This window comes from Microplitis demolitor, chromosome 10 (genome assembly GCF_026212275.2).
Source record: "Microplitis demolitor isolate Queensland-Clemson2020A chromosome 10, iyMicDemo2.1a, whole genome shotgun sequence".
Lineage (NCBI taxonomy): Eukaryota > Metazoa > Arthropoda > Insecta > Hymenoptera > Braconidae > Microplitis > Microplitis demolitor.
Window position 1 is genome coordinate 972,090 of NC_068554.1, and position 26,131 is coordinate 998,220.

General features: G+C 31.1%; 1 protein-coding gene across 1 annotated transcript in view; it reads left to right on the plus strand.

The window, feature by feature from the left end:
* The window catches only part of LOC103571726 (uncharacterized), a 113,045-nt gene that overhangs the window by 75,779 nt on the left and 11,135 nt on the right, over positions 1 to 26,131 (plus strand). Inside the window, exon 4 of the mRNA XM_014444812.2 lies at positions 13,784 to 13,870. The gene's annotated coding sequence lies outside the window, so the exon portion shown is untranslated. The remainder of the gene's footprint in view (positions 1 to 13,783; positions 13,871 to 26,131) is intronic.

The window sequence follows — 26,131 nt, forward strand, 5'->3', positions numbered from 1 at the left end:
TTGTGAAGAATTTTAGTTTGTAAATGAACATTTATGATGTCAACTTCTAATTAGTCTATGATGAAAATTGTTGCTACATATTTGTAACAAATATGAAGCGAACAGTTTCCCCATAAGTTGATTATCAATTTATCAGAAACTTTTAGTCAATATGGGTGGAAAAGTTATTTCATAAATATGCAGCCGGTATATTAAATAGTTTTAAGTATCAGGGACAGATTGTTGTATAAAGAATCAAGTAAATGTTAATTTTACAACAACTTTTCGCCGATGCTTGAGTAATCAATACAAATATGTTTAGACTAATTTAATTAGTTCAATTTCGCTTCTTTGTTTGGAAGATCCTATCGGATAAAATAAATGGAAACTTATTTCTGATAACTTTTGAATGAATTAACTGATGAGAATCGTTTTCGCTGCAATTAAATAGGTTCATTAAAACTCAGTTTATTTAAATTTTGATACCAATGAGATTAGCAGTTTCAAACATTGTTTTTTATTTCACTTGTGAAAACTTTGAAACTACGTGCACTATATTTTAGTCGCGACCAATTACTACGATTGCTGAAAGAATAATTAAGATCAGTTGTTTTATTGAAAGGAAAAATATTTCAAAAACGTATACCCCCCGCGTCACAGTAGAGAGCCTCTATGACTTACATACTTCCCATATATGAACATATTAGATATTCCATGTAAAAATCGTTAGTTCCAAATTTTCTAAAAACACGTGACAGTGAACTTCCAAATTTGAGACAATTCTGAACTTTTGATCATCATTGGAGCATTTTTGAACTAAATCTTTTTACACAGGATGTCATAAAATATCAATACTATGGGTGTTATATATTATATATATGTCGAATGTCTTGAAATGTATGACAACTTGTCTCATATCACAGTATCTCAGTTTCTCTTTTCCATATCCCGTCTGTTTGTTCTTCAAATATGTAACACATATATTTATATGAAGCCATTCAACATCTTTGCCTATCGCTGTATTTCTCATCCTAAACTACCAAGGCTGACTCAATACCTCTGTTTGATTAATTTTAGTTTATTTGTCATTGTTACTATGCTACACAGCAAAATCGATGTATATACTGTTTTGTCAACATTTGTTATTCGTTTGTTGTTGACTTGAGTATTGAAAAGCGTATCTTTCAAATACTCAAACTGGAAAATCAAAATCAAGAAATGGTAAAAATAAATACAGCAAAACTTGTAAAGTTGAAGTATATACAGAACGAATATTTGAATAATTGAATTTATATTACAAACTGCGATTGAGTCTCTTCATTTCAAATTATTGAATTTAAACTTTAAAACTTTTGTACAATCGTCTAATTATCAAATGAAATATTTTTAATAAACTTTAAAAACAATTTCAGATTATTAATTTAAATAATTATGAAAATTGAATTTGTCATGATAAATTTATCGTCACTTAATTTATACATCAATTTGTTCTTTCTAATTTTTTATCAGCATACCTATATATACATATACAATGGGTAATAAAAAACAAAGTTTGACGAGTCCTAAAGCTAAAAGGGCATATAAAAATATATATATGTCTTTTTGACATTAGTATGATGATATTTGTAGCAATGGATTTACAATCAGGGTAACTCAATGAAAATTAAGCAATTCCATGTTAATTCAGCAAATAAGACAAAATTTAACGCAAAAAGTTTGTATTCAAAAGCGTGACGTAGACTAGGAGAAACCTTGTGGATTACATAACAAGACATGGAGCACAAGATATTTGCAGGCTTTACTCTCTTCTCGGATGCCTAGACGATGTATATCATCACATCTAATTTAACTTGAGCTTGTAGTAACGAGTATACTACATAAGAAAACAAGAATATCTGTATAAGTAAACGTAGGAGTTACACACAAGTGACTTTGAGTATCTGCATATAATAACTTACAAATTTTATTTTGTGCTGTCGACTGCCTCTGAATACATCATTTGCAGTAAATCACTTTCCTTTGTACATTTGGATTCTTTAGCTGGAAATTTCATACAAATTATTACACAGAACGTCTCATTGATTACGTCATTAGCTTCGTATTTTAGATACATTTTCTCTATTATATAATTGGGACACAAATTTTGAAGCACTTGAGGCCATGAAAACATTTTTGCTTCTATGGTTTCAGAGTTTGTTTGAAAAGAAATTGAAGAAAAAGCGTGAAAAATTATGGAAATAATTAAAGGCATTGAAATTATTGATGAATAAAAAAAAATAATAATGGATTGTGACGGAAATGGAAATTTAGCGGTAGAAAAATAGATCGAAACTCGTATAAAGTGTGTTTATGACAGGATCGAAAACCCTCAACGAATATTAATGAATTCGAACCGCGCTTTCAACCATTTATGCGACAAGATCATTATTCAGAAAATTTTCAAAATGTGCATACGACAAAGTAAACAAATAATCATTTTCAAAATGAATTTTTCATGAAAATGATCAGTTGGTTCAACGGATTTTCACTAATTGACATTACCGAAAATTTAAAAGGTTTTAAAATGAAATTTAAATTAATGATGATCATACCCATGATACTTTTTCTCCCCATTTTCGGATGTCTATTTTTATTTTTTTTTAAGTTATTCAAAGTAGCGTTTTAAAGCTCAAGAATTATTCATCTCACGTACTTGATATTTTCTACCTTATTTCCGTGTAAATCCAAGTCTGAGCCGTTGTTTTCTTCGCCGAAATTAGTGATTAGATTTATGTACCCAAAATCATTGACTATATTTTTTAAAATTAATAAAATCTTATTCTACTTAAGGAAAACCAATGGGATTCTATTTTTAGACTACAAAGTAACTTTTTTTAATTAACTTTATATAACGCAATTATTGTTCCTCTGTTCTTTAATAAGATCTTTGATGAGTCCACTATATTAATTATATAAAATTTCGTGTCTTACATTAACCTACAAGCATAGCTTTTTAATAAAGGCCGAAGAACAAAGGACTAATTTTAATTTATTTAACTTTGTCAAAGACTTTTTTTTTTTTTTTTTTATAAAAAATATATAATTTAATTACTGCGATAAATTTATTTCCTCTAATAACTTATCGACAGGTGTTATTTGTTATTACTTAAGCCATCGACCGACTACTATCTGTAAAAAAAAAAAAAAAAAAAAAAAAAAAAAAAAAAAAAAAACTAAATGTAAATAAAAAATATCAGCGACAGAGTAAAATATAAATTGAGATTGTAGACATTGATGTATGATAACGTTATAAAATGGTGACTTTATAATGTTTAAATAAATCTATATTAAAATTAGTTAACTTGTTTTGTGCATTCATAAATGTCAGTGTGGTTGTGCAATAAAAAATTAACCAAGTGGGCGAAATGAACCATGAAATTAACGAATGACCTGTATTCATATTCTCTAGCACAGTTCACTGGTCAATTAATTATTTGAAACAGTCACGCCTGTACATAACAAAAAAAATTTTAAATCTATCCTCACATATATTCTCTTTTCACATATAAATATATCAATTTGTGGCTACATATATTTTTTTTAAATTATTATTTAGTAATTTTCACTTTGCATTCCATAATTCAACGGCTTTCACATCCCAATTTACAATTTTTTTTTTTTTTTTTTATAAATTCTCATTGCTGTTTTCAATTAAAATTTGAAAATCAGCTTAAAACAAATTTTTGAAATCATTATTTTTTCTTAGCTCTATTAAAAATTTTCATTCAAATTACAACTGAACCGTACAATTTTATAAAATAATAACAATAAACTTAACGTTTAATGTTTGGATGATTTTCGTGAGGAAAAACGTTGATACGATCCCTGTGGGTATCAAAAAAAAAAAAAAAAAAAAAAAAAAAAAAAAAAAAAACGGGTATGAATATACAAAATCGAATCACGTTGAGCGTAGGTAATGATACTCAATACGCCGTATCGTATTGCAATCGATTTAAGCATTTTTGTTTTATTTATTTATTTATTTTATTTGGATATACATATGTATGTGAGGGTACATGCATCCCGAGGGATTGTCACATTGGTGCTATTCGCTTAAACAATTTGCACAATTACACTGTTCGAGTAAGCTTCAGCGAATACGAATAATTTCATTGGAAAATCGGATACTAAACACACAATAAAAATAAAAATTTTAGTGCACAGATGTAATCTATTATTAAAGAGCTAAAATTTAATAAGCATTATTAAATTTAAGTCAATATCCATTACAACTGAAAAACAATGAGCTTTGTCAAAAAAAATTGATTTTCTTCTCATCAAGTGATTTCAAGCATCCCTTTAAATGATATGCTGGCGTAAATAGCACATGTGAATAATAGCTTTAGAAATGGCAGTGAATAGGTTGAATTAATGGTGATAACTAGTATCCAGTTCAATGATGCTGTCGTAGATAGCTCCTAGTCTTGGCACTATAGTAGTATAATTCTGAACTTAACTCTTGCGATCAAATAGTTTCTGTTCTATAAGTACTTTACTATTGCTATTATCTTTCTCATCAATTCGTCATAGTATGCTAAATTCGTGTTACTATCTTACACTATAAATTTCTGTGTATATATATTGCTATATATATGTGAAGAAGACCACAAGATGAACCACTGAAAGATTTTGTTAGTTTAGTAACAGTGATGCAAAATTACTGCGACTTCTATGTTCATCTCGAGACATCGGCTGACAATTGACGTCAAAAATTAGTTGGTCAATTTTTTATGAAGTTATTTTTTGGGCGAATTCAAGTAAGCGCGGGAACTGGCATTTAATTTAAAAAATATCCATTGGTCAACTTTTCGCTGGTCAATTGACGTCAATTGTCATACAATTTTTCTGCTCTAAATCACTATTTAGTGGTAAACCAGCCGTAAAAATGCATGACATTCAAAAATTTTTGGAAACTAATATATTGACAGACTGTTCCATGTCATTTTGCAACTGGCTATCGGCTTTTGAAAATCGAATCGCGTAATTAAAAAAAGTAATAGGTCATTTGTTTTCTACTTATGCTATATATTGATATTCATTTCCGTTATGATATATACATATGAATGTGCTATAAAGGCAAGTTAACTATTACATCATATATAAAAAAAAATGAACCTTTGATTTTAAAAATCTATCAAGATCCATTGTCATTCATAGCATTGTCAGATTTTTTAACGAGTAAACGTAACGCTGCTATGTTGAATATACTTTTTATCAAAAAATTAAATCACTTTGTTCAAACGTGAATATGCATGTTTTTTTTATTTTCATTTTTTGTTATTTTATACTATTTTTTTTTTTTTTTAAATCCGTTAACTTGTTTTTAACACTGTGCAAATTTTAATTTGTGATGTGTGACTGAACCACACGAGAACAGATAAAATATACAAAGCCCGTGTTTTCTGTTATTAGTTGTTGGAAAATATTTTTTTATTTTACTGCTAAGCAAAAAAAATAACATACCGGCAAAAATAAATACAATAATAAACCTGTGGTATTAAAAATATATAAAAAAAGAAAAAAAACCAATTAAAATTTAAACATAAAAAAAGTGAGGATAGGAAACTAAAGAACAGAGCTGACACATAATTCTGGGATATGAAAATTTTATATCCAATTCAAATTTTATGTATCCAACTTTTTCTATTCTTCATCATCTTTTTCTCATTATCGCCGTGACTTTATATTCTCCGGTCATATTTCCTCATCTATCTATATCTATATCTCTATCTACGACTCGATTCACTAATAAATTGCATCTCACTGCAAGAATAAACCTCGATTTTATATCAAACTCAATCGAAGTCACGCAATCACGTTCTAGAGTTCGGCTCTCTGGAGCTTTATGTTCTTCTCATCTAAACTCAAAGCCTAATGATGTCGTGTCTGTAAAATTGCTTCTGCATGTGTCTTCTTAGTCTCATTACTATCGAAATATTGATCTCACTTTATTTATTATTCCTACCAGTATAAATATATATACAAAACTTGAAGCGAATGAGTTTCCATAAAACTTTTTTACAAATCCTGAAAACCTTTGACTTTTCCAAAAGCTACTTTACTTACCAGAACTCCAAAGAGTGACCGTCATAACTTCAATAGAACTTGCCCAGTCTTTGTGGGTGAATGCGTGCCCGGATCTAGAGCAATAGAAGCGAGCCTTGGAGACTGAAAAACTCCATCAAGATTAAATTCCCTGGCTACGATACCGCAGGTAAAGAAAAACAACTGAAAGTTTTAACAGCTCTTTTGTACTCATCAGAATCCGCGATCACTCGGACTCAGTGGCTATAAACAAACGTAGAATTATTAAAGAAAAGTATATTGTGTATCCAAGATATTGTTCAGGGCACCAGAGTATGTTGTAACCAAGCAACGGTATCGCCGTCAGCACAGCCGTTCAATAATTCAGTTCAATCATGCCTTCTCTGTGTCTCAGGAGAGGTGGATCGTATATCAGTAATATGCTACAACTCTCCAGCATTTGAGCAGAGAATTGTATCACTGTGTACCACTGCCAGCTCAAGTCGAGTGATACATCCAGAGATGAGGGAATCAGCCGAGAAGTGATGGAGAGACAACTCAATGGAACACTTGAATCAACTAAACACTTCGCTGCCCAGTTTGCTTTTATTCATGCCATATATATATAAGTCGTAAATATGTATATGACTAATTGTAATGAAACATATTCCCTCTGAAATATGTGAGTATATATAGACATCAACGAACACATAAATTTTCTCAAGTGGAAATCTCAACGTCAGATTCAACATCTTGCTCATTGTTTAGCTGCCCCAATTACATAATTACCCAAATAAAACCATGCCTGAGAAAAAAAAATTTGTGTAAGAGACGTTTGTTGTTAAAAAGGGTAAAAAACATGTTTTTACATATTTCGGGGTACTCTAAAAAATTACGCAGCAAGATGTATGTATATATATTTATATGTATATGTGCATAAAAATTTGCAAGGTTCGTATCGTCTGGGCGTATATTCTTTTCACAAGAACTTGCCTAAGGCACTTCTGAGAGTAGAGCGGGAGTTTTAAAACGAGTTTCGCAAGCAAGCCCAGAGCTTGGCCTGGTCTGGCCACTTTGCAATGCTCCAGAATCTTATTTCCGGCTATAGTAGACAAGTCGGGAGTAGAGAATAAAAATCCACGGGGTTTCAGAGCTACGTATTTCTTTCTTTTAAACCTTATCTTATAAACGAAAGATTTTCGAATTCACGGGATTTCTTCTTACTTTTTTAACATTTTTTTTTATTCCGCTTAGTCATTTCTTTTTTCATCTTCTTCATCCTTAAAGAGTATTTGCTAAAAGAAACTTAGAAGAGAATTTCCGGTTCTTGAAAAACCACTAATAACTCAAACGTAATGACGACTTGACAATACCATTTTTTTTCCTGAAAATATTTGGAAAACATGCTTTTATACCTTTTTCCTTGAAAATATCAAGCTCTAATTAGTGCGTCGGCAATTAGTGACACGTTTTATCTAAAACAAGTGATAAATATAAATGTAATAACTTAAGGAGCTTACAAAAAAGCTTACGAATTGATTGACCTAATAGTTAATCTAGAAATTCAATAGTACACAGGAGTATTGATTGAATTAATACAGGGTATTAAATAATTCCATACGATTGGATTTAGTAAATTGAGTTGCTGATTGTAAACTAAATCAATCACCAATCACTTTATCAATTACTTGTAACTTTAACCTTTTTCGTTATAAATTTATAAATGTAATGTTATTAAATATAAATGGACACGGAGAAAATGGGGCTGAAAAGTTAATAATCTCAGTAGGGATTAGAAATAATTCAATTTCTAATAAAAAATTACTACCTTTAGTCTAAAATTACTATCTGCCGTCAAAAGTCACTATTTAGTTCAAAAAATCGATATTTTGTTTTACAACAAGAGACCGAAATTTGACACCCCGAAAATTTGCCAAAAAAAAATTTTTGTACCCGTGGTAAAATAAGAAAATAATTTTTTAATGATGGGCCAATTTTCCCGGAAATTTTTTTCTTCCAAAGTAAAGTTGAAATTTCTTGAAAAAGATAAAAAAAATTTCCATTTTCTGCTCAAAAACCACAAAATATAATTACTCGGTTGTTAAGTCGTCGTAGTTATTATTTTCCAACTTTTTTTTTCATGCATGCACATTTTTTTTTGCGCTTTCAGTTCTTGAATACTTTTACATGAATGTAAATAAATTAATCATCCCAATTTGACGATGACGTTTGATATATACGTATGTATATATATATATATATATATATATATATATATATATATATATATATATATATTCATTTTCCCTTTGATCTTTTAGTGATGTACGACATACACGAAAAGAATATAAAAAGCAGTGAAATATGCTGTATGTAGTATTTCAAGCCATGAGCAACTGCACAAAATGTACGCCGTGATTGCAACGTCAACTTGATTGAAAAGCGTCTCGAAACAATTCGAAAAAAACTACAATTGCAAAAAGTAACAACAAAGTTTTCGATCAGTCATTTTATAAACGGACCTGTATCCGTATACTGCAACGATATATTCGTACTTTGGTTTCTGTAGGGGAGACCGGGGCAAGACGGCCCACCTCAAAAATTAACCAAAATTTTTTTCTTTTGATTATCACAAATTCAGATTATTTACTCATTTTTAGCCCTATCGTGAAACTATGGGCAAAATGAACCACTCAAAAATTCCAAAAAAAAATGTATTTCATATTATTATAACCTATTCATGATTAATTTAATAGAAATATCATTTTTTGGTTAATTCTATGAATTTGGAGTAAAATAGAGTATTTGAAAAAATTAAAAATACCAATAATCAATTTTTTATTCAATAGAAAAATAATTATTAATTAATTAAGTTATTTTCTATTAAATAACTTTTAATTTATTCATATAATTTGTTATAGAATCCAACAGAACAATTATAATTATTGTATGTAACATTATGAATAATATATTTATAAAATTAACAACATTAACTGAACCATGATTTTTTGATTCCGAATACAGTCCATGACAGGGGGAAATATTTTTACAATTAAAAAAAAAAAAATGTTTTTTTCATTTTTTTCGGAGGGGACCGTCTTGCCCTGGTCTCCCCCAGTAATTTATATTTTATTAGTTTTTATTATTAAACGGCAGTATGAGTAGGTGATGGCTCGAGTAATTGCTGGGCGAAATTGAATCGATTATAGAACAGGAAATGTGAAATGCTCGTGTCGTGTCTAGAAATAATCCCGCTCTCTCGGGGTAAGACCTACGATGGCCTCTAAGTTACATTTACACTTTCATACATACATATTATATGCTTACAAATATATATTACAAGTTAAACTTATGGAGTGAACACATTGCGCGTGATTTACAGCAATTAGTCATTGTACCCGCGTGTTACCTAAGTGATTTTTGTTATCAATGTTGACGCTCGTATGCTTGTGAAACTGCCAACTAAAAATTACTTTTTTTTCTAAACCAATAGATTATTCATTTTCTTTCATTGCAGAAATTTTCGGTCAATATTCAGCAGCATTCCTGCCCGAAAATACTAATTCCAAGATCACACTTTTTTTGACAAAATTTTAAATTCTCACAAAATGAAAATTTCGTATTCTTATAATTTGACAAGTGTCCAAATTTTTTGCCATTACATTTCCGCTCAATTAAATAATTAACATCTCAGGAAAAAATTTTTGACCAAAAATACGCCAAATTTGTAGAAATTTCTTGGAAAAGGTCAAAAGTTGATCGAAACTCACCGAAATTTTGTTATTCTTATGAAACAGACTGAAAATGCGTCGTTTTTACTAACTTGGCCTTCTGTCGGCCGAGAAAAAAATTCTGCTTTTATTTCGACTTGAAATTTTTTAACCCGAAATTATCAGTAGCACGAAACTTAAAATACAAATCGAATTGAAAACCATGCCAGAGATAATGTAGGATGGTTTGATTAACTAAATAAAATGATCAATATTTGGAGCAGCGCATTGTTATCATATGATATTTTTGTTTTACTGATTGTTACGTTTGTAAATTGTTCATCTAACCGTAAATTTGTTGTAACAGCGAGTAGCTAAATCGAATAAACTGTTATTATTATCAATATACTCTAAATCAAGAGCTCAAATACAAAATGACCAATAAAGCTTTAGTATAACCAAATAACTTGTGCTCGCTTTACACATAATTATATTAGTTTATGTTATAAACATGTATTACAATCATCTTTATTATTGTGGATGTAGTAATAATATTTGTAGACTAATCCTTCCCATGTTTGTGCTCATTTAGGATGAAAATTATATTATTATGTTTCTGTTGCAATGAAAACATGACCTTATCAAATATTATGAACCGAGTGCTGCGTTCATCTACTGGAGTGTAGTAGACTACGTAGAGCAATATAGCATCTCATCTATAAATTACGCTTCGTGAATATCTGAACACTGTATGCCGTGTATTTTTCATTAATGAACATTTAATTTATGTTGCTACTTGTTAAGCTCTGCTACATGGAAAAGATAATTAGTACTACTTTTTTTAAAATCATCTAATTTGTAGATTTACCTTTTTTTGAATTAGATGTAGAAAATAATTAAATGTAAATTTTTTATATTTCTCATGACGTAGATCATATGTAACCGACATAGATGCAGTGGCAATTTGTAAATGGGCCAATTCCCATGTGTACAGACGCGTATATCCTTCTCTGATCAATTCCATGCTGCTCTGATTGATTTCTCTCCCTCGCGGTTCCTTTACCAAGTGACAACGTTCACTAATATATATAGATATATACTTGTGACTGTGATAGATATCGTACACCAATACATGATAGTTCTCATGAATAGCCTATCAAGCAGAGCCAATTACAAATTTTCATTTATTGGAAAATTTACACTTAAAGCTTCAATAAACATTACTTGTATATATATATATATATTATATAAATACTTCTATTTAATTATGTTTTCAAAAAATCAATACTTCATTGATATTAATATATTTATTATATTTGTTTTGTATATTTTATGAAATTCAAGCTGATAAACAAGTACTCAAAAATTTTTTTAAGGTCACTCCTGTTGAAAAATATAAAAATATTAAAAAAGTTTAGCTCGTAAACAAAACTAGGTCAATGATCAATTTTAAAATACAAGCTGGAAAAAAAATTCACATTTATTACAAAAACAACCAAATTTTTATTGGCTTAATTTCCATGGTATTTGCAGATTTTTTGTAAATAAACTTCTATTTATCAATATTAGTAAATTTTTAATGGATTTAAATTAGGAATGTGCGAAACGTGTTCCAATCGATGCTGCAGTTCGATTTGAATAATTAGAGTATTTCAGGAAAAATAAATAAAATATGAGGAAAATTTTTCTGAAACTTTTCCATGGTCATTAAAACATTTTTTATAGGACTTTTTTTTAGCTATTATGTAGTTGTGCAAAATAAATAAAATGACAGTGTCAGGTTACAAGTAACAGCAGTACTTCATGACAGTTTGTCAACCACATAGACGTTTATAATCCGTCGGGTATTGTGTGCGTAAATTATAGTACAGCTATTGCATGCTTTCAGAGACCAGCTGCACCCCTGAGCAAAGTGGTCTATGTATATATGTATATATAATATAAATATGTACACATATCTATACATATATGTTTACACACGTCGAATGTGTGTGTTAGTGTGTCCTATGTACTTATAACCATAGACGATAATCTACTAGACTTGATGTCACGTACTTAGGAAAATTGATGTCTCTATCCATCTGGTGAGAAATTAAACCTAAATCAAAATAAATATCTAATAAATTAATTTTCCATTTTATTTTTTCGATAAATAATCCCTAAGTTAGAAAAAAAGAAAAAAAACTGGCGTATTTCCTGGCGTCTGCATAATCTATAGAGGGAAATCTATATAAAGGGCGGCGTCGCGACTTGTTTTCATGGCGCCCGAAAAGTCTGCCCTTTTACGTTACGAAATGGCCTCATAAATACACTCTCCCCTATATCTCTATCTCCATTTTCATTCTATTCCTTTCACTCCAAAAAAACTTTGTTCTGAAATGTTAAATCTGTGTACGTTAGTACATGAATCTTTTTGTATAAATCCCCATTTATATACATTCAACACTTTTGTTGTCGTGTTCATGATCATGAAAACATAAAATTAATAACCGAAAAAACCTGAAAAATAACTTTCAACCTAATGTGCGTTTTATTTTGACTGCAGATAAATATTCCGTGTAAAAAAAAAAATATCCTGCTGAATTGACCATTTTTTTTTTTGAAGAACAAATTTATTCCAGAAAAATCCTGAAAAAATCGTATCGCATTGTACATGTTTTGCAAAATCCCATGGGGAAATTTTATTATGATCATTTTCAGAGCTTTTCTTTAAATTTATAAAAGTTAGAGTAAAATTTCCATTTTCAGCTTGAACTCTTGAAAAATTTAAATAAAATAATTTATGAAAAACAGACAATTTTCCAAATGCGCAAACAAAGTGATATGACTTTTCCAGTATTTCAGCAATACTCATGCTTTTTTTTCTGAAATAAACTTGTTCTGCAAAAGTGTCGGCTAATTTGACTAATCAATTTACAAACGAAACATTCATGATCCAAAACACATTATAATTTTCATATCAGGAAAAATGTTTTTTGCACGAAGCAGATTAGACTATTTAAAGCATGTGAAAATAATCCGAAGGTCGGAAAACCGTGATTGTGAGTTTGAAATCTATTAAACCCGGTTAGGTAATAAATTATACGTTGAATTGTCATGTAGTTTAGCTGTATTGAGGGAAGCATTGTATCATATGTTGGTTGTCATGAAATTTAGCGAAGACATTATATCACTAGTGAGCTTACGTAGCAGATAAAGTTAAATATAAATGTGTGGGTAATGGAGATGAAAAGGGTTCTCATGGGAGAAAGTTATATCAACCGAATTGAACTATTCTGTCGCATACCCACCTGGGACTAAAATATAATCCGCCGAATAATTTATTATAATTTCGAATGTTCAAAAATTATTTCAGTTTATTTAATTATACATAGATATTGATAATTTTATTTAATCGCCGCGGCAATTGGTGAATTATTTATAAATATATGATAACTGTCGGGTCACTGAACTGCTTTTGAATAAATAAACTACAGTATAATTAACAAATAACCCACTAATAAGTGCTGAATAATACATCAGCTAATAAAAATTATCAAAAATATTTAAATCGAGGCACTCATTGCATCAAGCGAATCCGTACGGATTGACATCAAAGGAAATGTTGAAAAAATTTATATTGCCGATTTGATTATAGAAATTTTAAATGCCATAATAAATTCACTTTCCCAGAATTATTATTAAATTTTTATTATACATATTCTCTCTGTTCATTTTCCATTCACGAGCTTCCGGGTTCTGTATTATTTTTTTTATTTTTTATTATCATATTTTTTGTGTTCTTTCATCATCAAAGTTATTCGACGCTCATCTCTTTGTTTGCTATTCAATCATACCGTCGATTTTTTCCCGACAGATTTGTCAAATCTCACATATTTACATTCGCCATTTCTCATTGACTATGGATGTCACTAAATGTCATACCGAGAAAATAATTAACTTCTATTGTAATAAATTCAAAATATTATTTTTGTACCACTAAAAATTATTTATTTATTTAAATGACATTTTTTTTAAAATTTGTGTTGCAGATTTTTAAATGATAGAACCATGGATTAATGTATCGATTAGACGAGAAATTGATTTATTTTCACGACAGAGTTCTTGTTGAGTTAAATGTAAGTAAAAATATATATAATTAATTTTAATTCAAAAATTCATGACATTCGGTAGGCAGAGACTAGTATATATTTTTAAAGGGTGTTTTATAATTTGCAAAGTGAATGATAGTCATATTTCACTTGAGCGCTATTTGAGTAAATCGTATTATTTTTTTTTTTTATAAAAATATATATATTGAACATGTCTTTATTGCAGTGACGTTAATTACTGACATATTTAAAATTAAAAGTGTCATTTCTCGAAATTACGACAATGTAATTCAGCCATTTACTGTTTTCTGACACTTTGAAATATTCATTTTATTAATTTCGCCATTAAAAAATAAGTAGATCTGCAATTACATATATGTTAATTAAATTATATTTTATAAATTTATTATATTAAGTCTCATTGTTTTTCTAACTGTAGTGTAAAAAGTTTGAATTAAATACGGAGCATTTAAATATAATCCGAATTCACTTCCAATTTTTCGCAATGTCATTTTTCGAAAATCGTAAATTTTCATAGCGGGAAGTTAAAACTATTTGAAAATTTTTAATTGCCATCTAGAAACAGTCGAGGGTTTTGCTAATGATCTATATAAACATAAATAATTAAAAAAAAAAAGTTTACGGCATTATATTCACTGGTTGATTGTGCAAAGCGTCATCTTTATTCTTTCGTCCTCCTCATTTTATTTTCCATGATCACAATCAAAATCCAGCAGCTATAGTTCAAAGCAGTAGCAGCAGGTGAGATTTTTATCAGCTTCATTAACCCCGCGCAAGCTTGACTTAGTCTCTATCGATCCCGGAGATGAAAATACTGGTAAATATTGAATAGGGAGCAGTAAAAGTAGTTGCTGCAACAGCAGCAGGGAGTAAGGGAGTAAGGCAGTAAGGCAGTGTCAGTAGTATAGCGTGAAAAATAGTTGAAGCACTATGCCAGGCTCACTAGCAATCCGTGAATCCATAAAATTTAGAATGCCTGCGGAGATATACAGAGTACGAATCCAATTTGAAATTCATCTCGAGCTGTTATATCAAGTCGCATCGTTGCCAGAGGTGAAACCCCGAGAAAAAACAAGACACTTTTGTTCCGCTCACTCTCTTATTCTTATTCTTCCTATTTATTTTATCTCTTTATTATTATTATTATTTTATTTTAATATTTTTATTTATATTTTTTTGTGTCACTATTGTTTTGTCTTGGCTAACAAATGCTGTAGCAACGTGTTGTATACGCCTCGACGGTTTAAAATACTTACCCCAGTAGGAATAACACAATAAAGACATGCCAACTCGGTCTCGTCTTTTACCTCCAACAAAATATAACAAAATTATTTAATATCACTTTTACAATTAAATTTATACCACCGGTTATGTTAAATCTGTTTTTTTTTTTTTTTTTTTTTTTTTATTTTCATTATTTCCATTAAAATTAATTTATTTACACAGTTTAAAAAATTAATATTTAATTCTGAGGCTGCAGTAAAATTTTCTATTTTCCTAATCGGGTATACGTCATATATTTACAGCTACGAAACATCAATTTTTTTTTCCTTATTCTGTATCACGATTGTCGATACGAAGACTAGTACAGTCGAATTCCATTAACTCGGACAGTTAGTCTATGGGGAAACGGAAATTTCCTGGGAATTCCAACTTATCGAATGCCACTTTTCCTTTAAAGAGTAAACTACACGCATGTGCTTTTAGATCACATGTATGATGCATATATAAATGTACACAGACACAAATGCACAGCATCGGGAGTGAGGGAAAGTTTGGAGTGAATGGAATTCGACTAGAAAAATTAAAATAAAAAAATCCCAGTTGGTACAATCGGTATTCAGATCCTAAGGAAAGTCTTTCAATTAACATTCAGCACCCAGTAAAATCCCCCACGATTGATATTTTTGATAAAATTATTGAATATACTGTTTTATATTAAAAAAGTAGGTGATTATATTGATGGATTATTGTAAAGGGTACTTAATTAATAATAAATTAAATGATAATATTTAAATTTGACCCGAGCGACTGTACATTTAATTTAGCACTCTTGTCGCAGCAATTAACAGATAATTATTTGAATTCACCCATCCAAGTATTAGAGTACCACGTATGTACGATTTTGGTAAATGGACAATGGTAAACATGACCGATAATGTATGCCTGTCACATCGTACTACGCCTCACGGGCGATGTCACAAGGCACGTACAGTTGCACGCTTTGTTTTGCCATTACCTTGATTATGAGAGACCCACTACACATATGTATAGATATATGTGTGCGGTATACTTATATATATATCCAGCTGATATGCTACTGGGAGAGACACAGACATCACTTAATCCTCAGGGGAACTAAAAGGGCTCTTGAGGGTTTCAACCTGATGCATCCTGGCCGCAAGACTTAAACTTACCGGTTTTGTTGTAACTCACGTGCTCACCATAATATTTTTTTCAACATTCTCCTGTCTCCTACACTCAATTTACCACACAGTACATTATTATTTCATTCACGATCGAGAACTTGCAAAAAATTCTTGCCATTGAAAAAAAATTTCACTGAATTACTATTCTCGATATTTTGTTTTTTTTTTTTTTTTCATTAATCATAAGGTTCAAGTTAATAATACATGTGATGTAAATAATTCAACCTGTCAAGCTTTAAATATTCATAAATTTAAATGTCATGTTCTATAAATTACTTAAAAAAAAAGAAAAAATTAGTGAAGACTTTTTTTAGCAACAAAAATGTTTTGAAACTGATAAAATAATAAATTAATATCAATTAAGTTATTTTTATGACAACGAATGATGAAAATTTATCATTTCTATTTTCAACAGTTGATGTATTTTTATATGGATATTAATGGATTTGCTGACGGATAAATAATAAATAGCAATAGAAATTACTAGAGTAGCAATAAAATAACAATAACAAAATTTTGAAAGAGCAGAGTAGACGGAGCAAGAAATTAATCACAATTAGGTTCTATTATTTGAGTCTTAAACCCGAGATTGAACAATATAAACCGTTCATGGTCTCTGCACTGCTGGCTGCGAGCATACAGATAACCTACTGAAACAACTAGTAGCAGCTATTCTCTCACATCTCCCGTCTTGTCTAAGTCTAAAGTCTTCTGGCACGTGAAGTAAAGCCAACTGCGGTAGAAATTTCATCTAATTCCGAGCGTGCTAAGTTAGTTTCCATGGGGACTGGGTTGAATATCCGTTAAAGATCGAAGACTGAGATCACCAGTGAATTTAGCCCCCGAATCCCCTACGGTAAACGATCACTTTGGCTCATCGCTTATTTGGACCAGCGACATCAGAGATGTTTAATCGACGTGACATGAAAAGCCTTCATGTTGAGATGATTAATGGCTCCGCCGAAAATCGAGTGTTACTCTGATCCTCGGGACATTGCCCATTCAACCCTTTAAATTTACTCTTGTGCAGATAATTAACAAATTTTCTAATGCTCGCCAATTCAAATGCCTACAACAGCTTAATTAGTAATTAACATTTCCATTAAAAATTTTTGCAAAGTTTAGACTTTATTCCATGGCGTTTTCAAAAATTTGCAGCAGCATGCCCAGCGGAGGTCATGAAAATATATAATTAATCAAAGTTTTCGACGTTAATTTCAAAGCCCATTGACTTTAGCTGGCATCAGGTTCATCAGTTGCGTTAATTTCTCTGCAATAGTCCACTTATCATATCATTCTGATATATTTTATCCATCATAGAGTCAATTCTCCGCGAAAAAATCAGTGAAAAATTTTATATCGAAAATAAAACAGCCTTCGGGCAGTAAAATTCCGTCTGTTTATTAATTCACTAATTTACCCAGAGATCAATTTGAATTTTGACTGAAACTGTCTTTAATTAAAATTTCAATGAAAAAAAAAAAAAAAAAAAAAAAAAAAATTAGATTGTGTTGATTAAGTAAATTTATTAACTTGAAATCTTGTTAACACTATCGAAGATTCTGAGGATAACAACAAAAGATGTTAGCCAACGGATATTTGGACGGGATTACGACGTCACGTCAATTAATCACGCCAAGCCCATGTACTGTTGCAACACATCATCCAGACAAGCGCTTGTATCATCGCGTGTACATGCGTACATACATTACACACATTGATATCCATGTTTGTGTGGGTGCGTATGTGTGTGTAGATGACTGCAGACTTGACTAGACCTATATAGTCCCTCATGTCTAGTCCCTGTCCCTGGTCCCTGGCCTAACGCAATTGTAGCGTTATTAAACGTGCGTTGTTGCGTTATAAAATGTATTGTCGGATGCCGAGCACACGCGGTAAATCATTGGCACTGTGCACACGCCATAAATGACCGACGAGATCTGGCATGCATGTGCAGATACAGACAACCACCGACACCACCACCACCTCATGTATTTCAGATATAATTACTAACGTCTACGTCATAAACACACGCCTAGCTAAAGAGCCATTGATTATTATAAACATCAAAAATATCTATATATACATATATATCATTTTTATTTTTTTTTTAACTTTGAGTGCGCGAGTACTGCCGAGCCTGATAATAAATAACAGATCTTTTTTTATTTTTTTATTTTTATACCCATGAATGATTAATTTCCGAGTATATATTTTTAACCAAAAAAAAAATATTAGGCAGATAAGTTTTTTTTTTTTTTTTTAGTTTAAAACCGCAATATTACAAGTACTCGTCTTGAATGAACTTCCGGATCCACAATCAAAGTATACCTCAGTGCACTTGGATAAAGTACATCGGGTATTTTAGCAAATACACTATCTCGTAGCTTCTAACAATTTTTTTTTTTTTTTTGTTTTGTATATAAATAATAAAGTTTTTGAATTAAAATTATCTGGCTCGCTATTTGTTGAAAAAATTATTTCTCCACGCAGAAAATATTTTTCAAGCAGAGTAAATAAAATTAATATGACCAATAGAAATTTTTTTATTTTTATTTTAAAAAATCTCGCGCGATCGATAAATAGTGAAAAAATAAAAGTGACAGTCGCAAAACTATTTGAACATTACTTTTGAGCTTTCAATATATCCCATAAACTCACAAAATCCTTCGTATACTTTGAAATATTGACTTTAAGTCACTATAATCCAGTCAAGTTAAAAATCCACTGTGCACTGCATTTTTATTTTAAACTATCGGTAATCTCCGTTATAAAGAAAAAAAAAGTTAACTAAAATTTGACATTGAACTTTTCATAGAATAATTTTTTTTACACACAACAAATATTTGATACATATGAAAGTTATAAAGGCATAAATGCCAAAGGGAACAGGATATCCTGGTACGTCCGCAAAAGGCAAACGTCTTTCATTCTCTTGGTTCGCTTGATATCAAGCATCTCGACTAGACGCGTCGTTATATGCCTCGAATGCAAAACCGAAGCTTCACAAGAAAACCCACCTCTGCCACAAATTTGCACACCCATATAAATTTCCATCTGTATATATATATATATATATATATATATATATATATATATATATATATATATAAATATATTTTATGGACAGCATTGACCTCTGACCTCTGACTGATCTCGTTGGCCCAGCGCTCAACTCGTTCCAGCTTTTATGTCAACACAAAGCCACTCCTTATCATATCACAGGTCAAAAAAATCAATGACCCAGTTATACGAAAAAATATATATTCAATTAAAATTTATGTAATATTCATTTTTTAAAAATTTTACAGTTTTTTCAATTATCAGACTTTCTTATCGCAGATCATAATAAAATAAATAAATAAATAAATAAATTTTTTTAATCCACAATAAAACAACAAAAGTGTGACAACTCTACTCGAAGATATTTTTTGAAATCCAGCATCGTTTGAAATTCGGAACAAACAACTTTTTGAAATTATATTTATTTTTTTGTTGGACTTTTTGTTATAAGGATTTTGAACCCTCTTGAAATCTCTTCTATTTCGCAGGCTTATCGAGCTTTACACACGGATTGTACTCACTATCGTCACTTCTATCCACATATAGACCTTTCTTTTAATACATATATAGACAGATATGTGTGCAGAGTATAGATATACAAGTCTTGATTCTGGATGAGGAAAAAAAAAAAAGTACCAAGTACAACAAAATTGAAACACGCTCAATGCGCTTCAACGCACACTCATCCTAGACCCTAATCAAACTGGCTTCTCTCGCACGAGTGCCGGTCTTTATACACACGAAAACGAGCCATAGGAATTATCCACGCCCGTAAGTCCTCGTGAATGGCTCGTTAAGCTTTTGAAATCGAGCACGGGAATCTGCTCCACGACGACTCAGCCTCCTCCTCTGCCTCCCCTACCCACCACCTCCTCACGAATTCTCTTCATCCGCTATATAATACATTTTACTAGGATTTCCACGCTATTCGCACAAATCTATAGACATCTATACTCGCGTTCTTATTTCTTTTTTTTGTTAATTTAAAGTTTTATAAAATTTTTTATTTTTAATACTCAGCTACGACTATTATGAGATATTTTTTATTTAACTTTTCATAGTTTTGTTGGCCCGTTCAATTCATTCCTTGGCGCGACATCCACTTAACCCACTTTTTTTCCTTTACACTAATTTCAATTTTCCATAACTCCCATTCCCACGTTTTTATTATTTCTCTCAATGAGTTTAAGTGAAAATGTCACATACAAATTGTGTCTCCATTAGCCAGAATTCATGTTATCATCACACATTTCGTTTTCTTTTCCTTTTAATATTTTATTTTTTTGTTAACACACCGAATAAAAGTTGTGTATGTCATGACGACCTACTTTGCATAATGAGAAAAAGCCATAAAAACAGTATTTTAAACTATATACAATTAGCTTGATAAATCTGCGCTACAATAATTAAACTTTTTTTTTAATTATCGATGCATAAATATTAATTGTTGACATACGCGATTTCGAGATGAAAGATTTTTTTTTAACTAGAGTTGATTCAGTGATAAAGTAGCGTAAATAATAAAAGCTACAGACATATTTATATACAGCTTATATTCATTCAGAATATAAATATGTATTATTCCAGGTGCGTATGTAGTGAAAAACACACCAATAGTTTACATATAATACGATCTGATCAATATCGCGTAATTTATTCCTCTCGGTCACGTACTAAATACAATATGACTCGTTACACATTTTTAACACGTGTAACGTGCGTAAATCGCCGTACCATTCAGACTTATTCATATGTTTTTTAAATCCATACTTCCTATTAAAACGAAATCACGATGTATGACAAATATAACTATTCTCTTTGTTATTGTAATCTTACAGTTTATTTTTGTTTGAAAAAAAAAAAAAAAAAAAAAAAAAAAAAAAAATTGTGCCATGGCTGAGATTTGATCCTGCAGTCTCGTGCATTCACTCCATTTTTTTTTAAATTGTCTATATTTTTATGTTTTTTGATCTTAAATTCATACTATTTATTAAAATACCTTAAAATAAAAAAGTTGGTGTTATATCACCGATTATAGTCGTCATGGCAACGGTTGCTATGGAAGAATGTTGCCATAGCAACGGTTGCTACGGAAACTGTTGCCATAGCAACGGTTGCTATGGAGTCTTTTGTCATGGCAACGGTTGCTATGGGGTTATTTGGTCATGTTAGCAGCTAATAGGGACAATGGGCATCCATGATAAATATTTTTAATAACAATTTTCATAAGGAGAGCGTGGAAAGTTATCGAAATATTACAAGAGATAAAAACTAATGGGCGCGCGTCAGCGAAAACCTTCTAGTACCTTAAAAATGACGTTAAGTATGTGTGGATTCGATGCGGAGTAAATGCAGATCAGGCAATTTTTTTATTTATTTAATCTCCTCAGTAAAATGAATTTCGCCGAAGAGTTTTATTTATGTTATTCACAATTTTATATATATTTTTATCTATAGATTAAAAAAGAAGTCAATCAACTTTCGAGCTAGTAGTTATTAATTTTTTCCGTGTAACTAACAATTGCCCACTTTCTTATTCAAACTAAAAAAAAAATTTTTTCTTTTTTAATTTAAAAGTTGTAACACCTATCGCTGTATACCAATCATTAGCATCATACAACATGGCATTAAAAAATCCGGTCTTTTCATGGATCGAATCGAGTTGTTTTATGTATAACGAATCACTTGTGTTGAGTGTTGGGAGTAGTAGAGCGCGAAAAAAAAACGAACAGGCATAAAAAATAACACAAAACTAAAAAAAAAAAAAACAACATCAGCCGTCTTGAAATACTGCAAGACGATATTATTCATGCATTATAAAAAAATTTAAAAAAATAACGTCATACATGTTCTTATACCTCTGCATATAAACATGTATATACATGTATACATATATAAATACGTAAAAGGTATATTTAAGTCACGCAATGTGAACAACGGCGCTCTAATCACTATGACCTTCATAAAAAATGATATAAATTTAAAACACTTGCATGAATACAGTCTAATGACTTGCAATAAAAAAATGTCACATTATATTCATAAGAAAGGAAAAAGTTTTCAAATAATTACCATACGTTTTAAAATAAAATGTTTACTTTGACAATTGATCAAACAAAACCGCCACATTTAGTATTCTAGAATAATGATTGTTATGATTGTCTGTGTCCCGAAGGTGTTTTCTTTTGACCGCCAGTTTACTCTTGAATGCTCGGCAATCAATCGACCATCAGGAAACGGGCGCTCATTTTCACCTGGTGTGAGTTCGGTTGCTGATGGGGCGCAAACTCTACCACTGTGATAAAGTATCAGGAATCGTTTATATAGTTATACCAACACTTAACCACAGATAGATAGATAACTAGTCCCGAGTCAAAAAACAAATTCGCATTTGAACCTCAAAAATCTCATTCGACGAATTCTCTCCCCTCCTTTTTCTATCGAAAATTTTTCAAGTTCCGAAGTATAACTTTTCATTGGTTGAGGATTTTGAGATCTTAGTTATAAATTAAAATCGATGATTCACATTTAGACCTCATAGTTCTCATTGAGGCTTTTGAGGACTAAACTAGAATTTATTTTTTGACAGAGGGATACAGGATGTAGTACAGTAGTACAGTTGAGTGTAGGACAAGAACATACCGCAGAAAATGACAAGTATTGGAGTATGTGGTGCTGTCATCGAGGAAGCATGAATTCTCCATTACTTGGTCAAATTCTGACTGGTCACTTACTGGCTGATACTGGCTTCAGCTTCAGTTTCAGCTTCTGCATGTTGGATACCAGTGATACGTAAGGAATTAAATATAAGCACGATGAGGACGCGGCTGGTGAACCAGGGCTTGTCGGCAGACTAAACTCAGGAGATCAACGACCTATAGGCTGATCCAGGTCACTCGCTCGTGTACTCTCGGCACTCGTTGCGCGTCGAGAACGCCAGCATATCGTCGTCTATGCTTGCGATTGCGTGGCACAACTATCCTTACTCGCTTCCACCGGCGCTTAAACTTGTACCACCTCCACATTTATATCCTTATTCACCTTATTTCCCATGTCCTCCACACGCCACGTACATGCATTTATTTCCGTTAGTATTACCTAAACTGCAACGTCCATATTAAACACACGTGAGCATACGTTACGACCAATTCACGTGCCAATAGTCCCTTGCACAAAAATACCTATCAATTTTTTTAACTATTTTTATTCACGTGCTGAGCCAGAACTGGATCTAGACTGGTCTAGACGATGAGATCACGATACTTGTAGACTTTGCCTCCAGGAAATTAGTTGAGTTTGTTCAAGTGTTGCTTTCGCATAAAAGACTTCAAACGTGTATCATTCGAGTACACGTGTAGTCAAGAGACCCGAGTAGACAGCGACGTGTGAACTGGTCATTAAAGCTTTACAAGCTTCTCGAAACTTATTACGCTTTGATGCCTCCAGTCACTTTTTTATGATCCTTGACATTTTTTTTGTTAATTACATAAAAATATTTATTCATTATTTTTATCACGCGAATAATTAATTCATACGATTTTTCACCAAATCTGTCCCATTAACTTTTATTTAAAAATTACAAAAATTACTATGATACCTTTGTTTCATTTCTTATGTTTGACATTTATGATGAGTTTTAAAAATTTGAAATAAAAAAATCCATTTCCAGGAGAAGATGAAAAATTTTTCAAATCCCGCTCGCTCTTAATTAGTAATAAATTTAATAAACAAATAAATAAAATTAAAAACAACAAATAAAGCTGATTTAAAGTGATAGATGTAGTCATTAATCTCATCAGCATAGCACGTGTGACGATGAAGCATGCATAAATGCAGACGATTGGTATAACGATGCACACGAATGCCTATAGGATTTCGCGCTTACATATATGTATATTCATATGTGTGCATTATATGGATCCATTTATATATATGTATGGATAAGTCTATGGAGAACAGTACGGCCGATCTCGATATGATTAATGGCGCGTATACATGTACATGCGGGACAGACAGCTGTGGATGACTCGCACATGAAGAGCCAAATCGGTTCACCTCACGTCCTCTCACTGGTATCATAGGAACACGATTACCTTCCGTCGCATTCCTCAGTACAAACTAAACTCCATTTCACCCTCGGCCTCTCCCCATCCCCTTATCAGCACTGATGTGTCTGTATCTCAGTGCCCAGTGACCACGATACGATACTCTGTTGGTTGTTATCATTCTATTGTCTGTTTAACGTTTACGTTTGACACACAGTTAGCTTGATTTCTAATGCTCTCTAATTACACCATCTTCAATTACTATGTTTTCGTCAGAATCATTAACTAGGGACCAATGGACCAAAATTACCCCACTTTTCGACTCATTTTCACCCTCAGTAGTTCATACCTTTACCCCTTTTACAAATAACTACACAATATTAACCATTTTTACGCATTTTCTCCGATCTCCTGACACGTCTTTTTTTTTAAATTACCTGCAGTTTCTAGAGAAAATGGGGTGAGTTGGTCACTCTTGGTGACACGAAATTTTTGGCTAAAAAAAATTGTGTTACAAAAACTTGTCCCACTTTTCTCCACCCATATTTTTATCCTCAATCCAATATCTAATCGGGGGTTGAAGATCGGCCTCAATCAAAAACTTCGAAATCTTTTACTTCTTGCACTTTATACCACCCCCAGTATATAAAGTAATATTTTTCTATTTATATTCTATTGAACTGAAGTTCTTGAAAACTCTAGAACCGTACCCACATTTAACTCTGCTGACAAACTCATAACGACTTCTCAAAACTACGGAAATACACTTTCACGTCTGTATGAAAATAGCATACATTTAAGTTCTCAACTAAATATAACCTGTTATTTGACAATGTTGTCATGTTTAGCGCACATATATATATATATATATATATATATATATATATATATATATATATATATATGTATGTCTGACAAATGTGTAATTCACTTGGCATGGTTTTGAATGAAACCAACTGTACCGAGGCTCTCTGAGTTGTACACCGGCTACTATATATGTACATATATACATATATCGCATGCCATTCACTTTGATTATTCACAATTAACAAACTCGATGCGTAAACTCGTGCGGTAAATTAATTAGCGGTGAGTTGAACCTTTCATTCAATGTATTAACAACATCCTAGTTTATTTCAAAAGTTAATGCATATGTAAATTCACTAATAAATATATATATTTATACATAAATTCTAATATTTTGTTTAATCACCAATCATTAGTGATTAAATAATTTTTGATATTATAGATTTTACTCTATCGATTTATTTATTTACCGGCTTTCAAATTCACGAATTAATTGAATTTAATTAATTTAATGAATGAATTTTTTATTAAATTTTATTATTAATATCGTTTTTAAATTAAAAAATTTTATTTTTCATTTATGTAACATGTAATATAACATGTAATTAATATGACCTCGTTGGGTTTAATTATTTATATTATAATATGTGAGAACGATATTCTCTCTATAAAGGTAAATTCCATATTAACGACGACGAGGTTCATATGATATATATTTTACAGTCTCACAGATAGAAGAGATAGAGGCAAAGAGAGAAAGAGAGAGAGAGAGAGAGGGACTTAGAACTACTGCTTGCAAGGGGTTGCGGTCTCTAGTGTTAATTAGGCCACCGGTTGCACGATAAATGACCGCCAGTGTCACATGTACCTTGTATAAATTAAACCATATATGAGTTACGCGATTCTCCAGAGAAATTGTACTA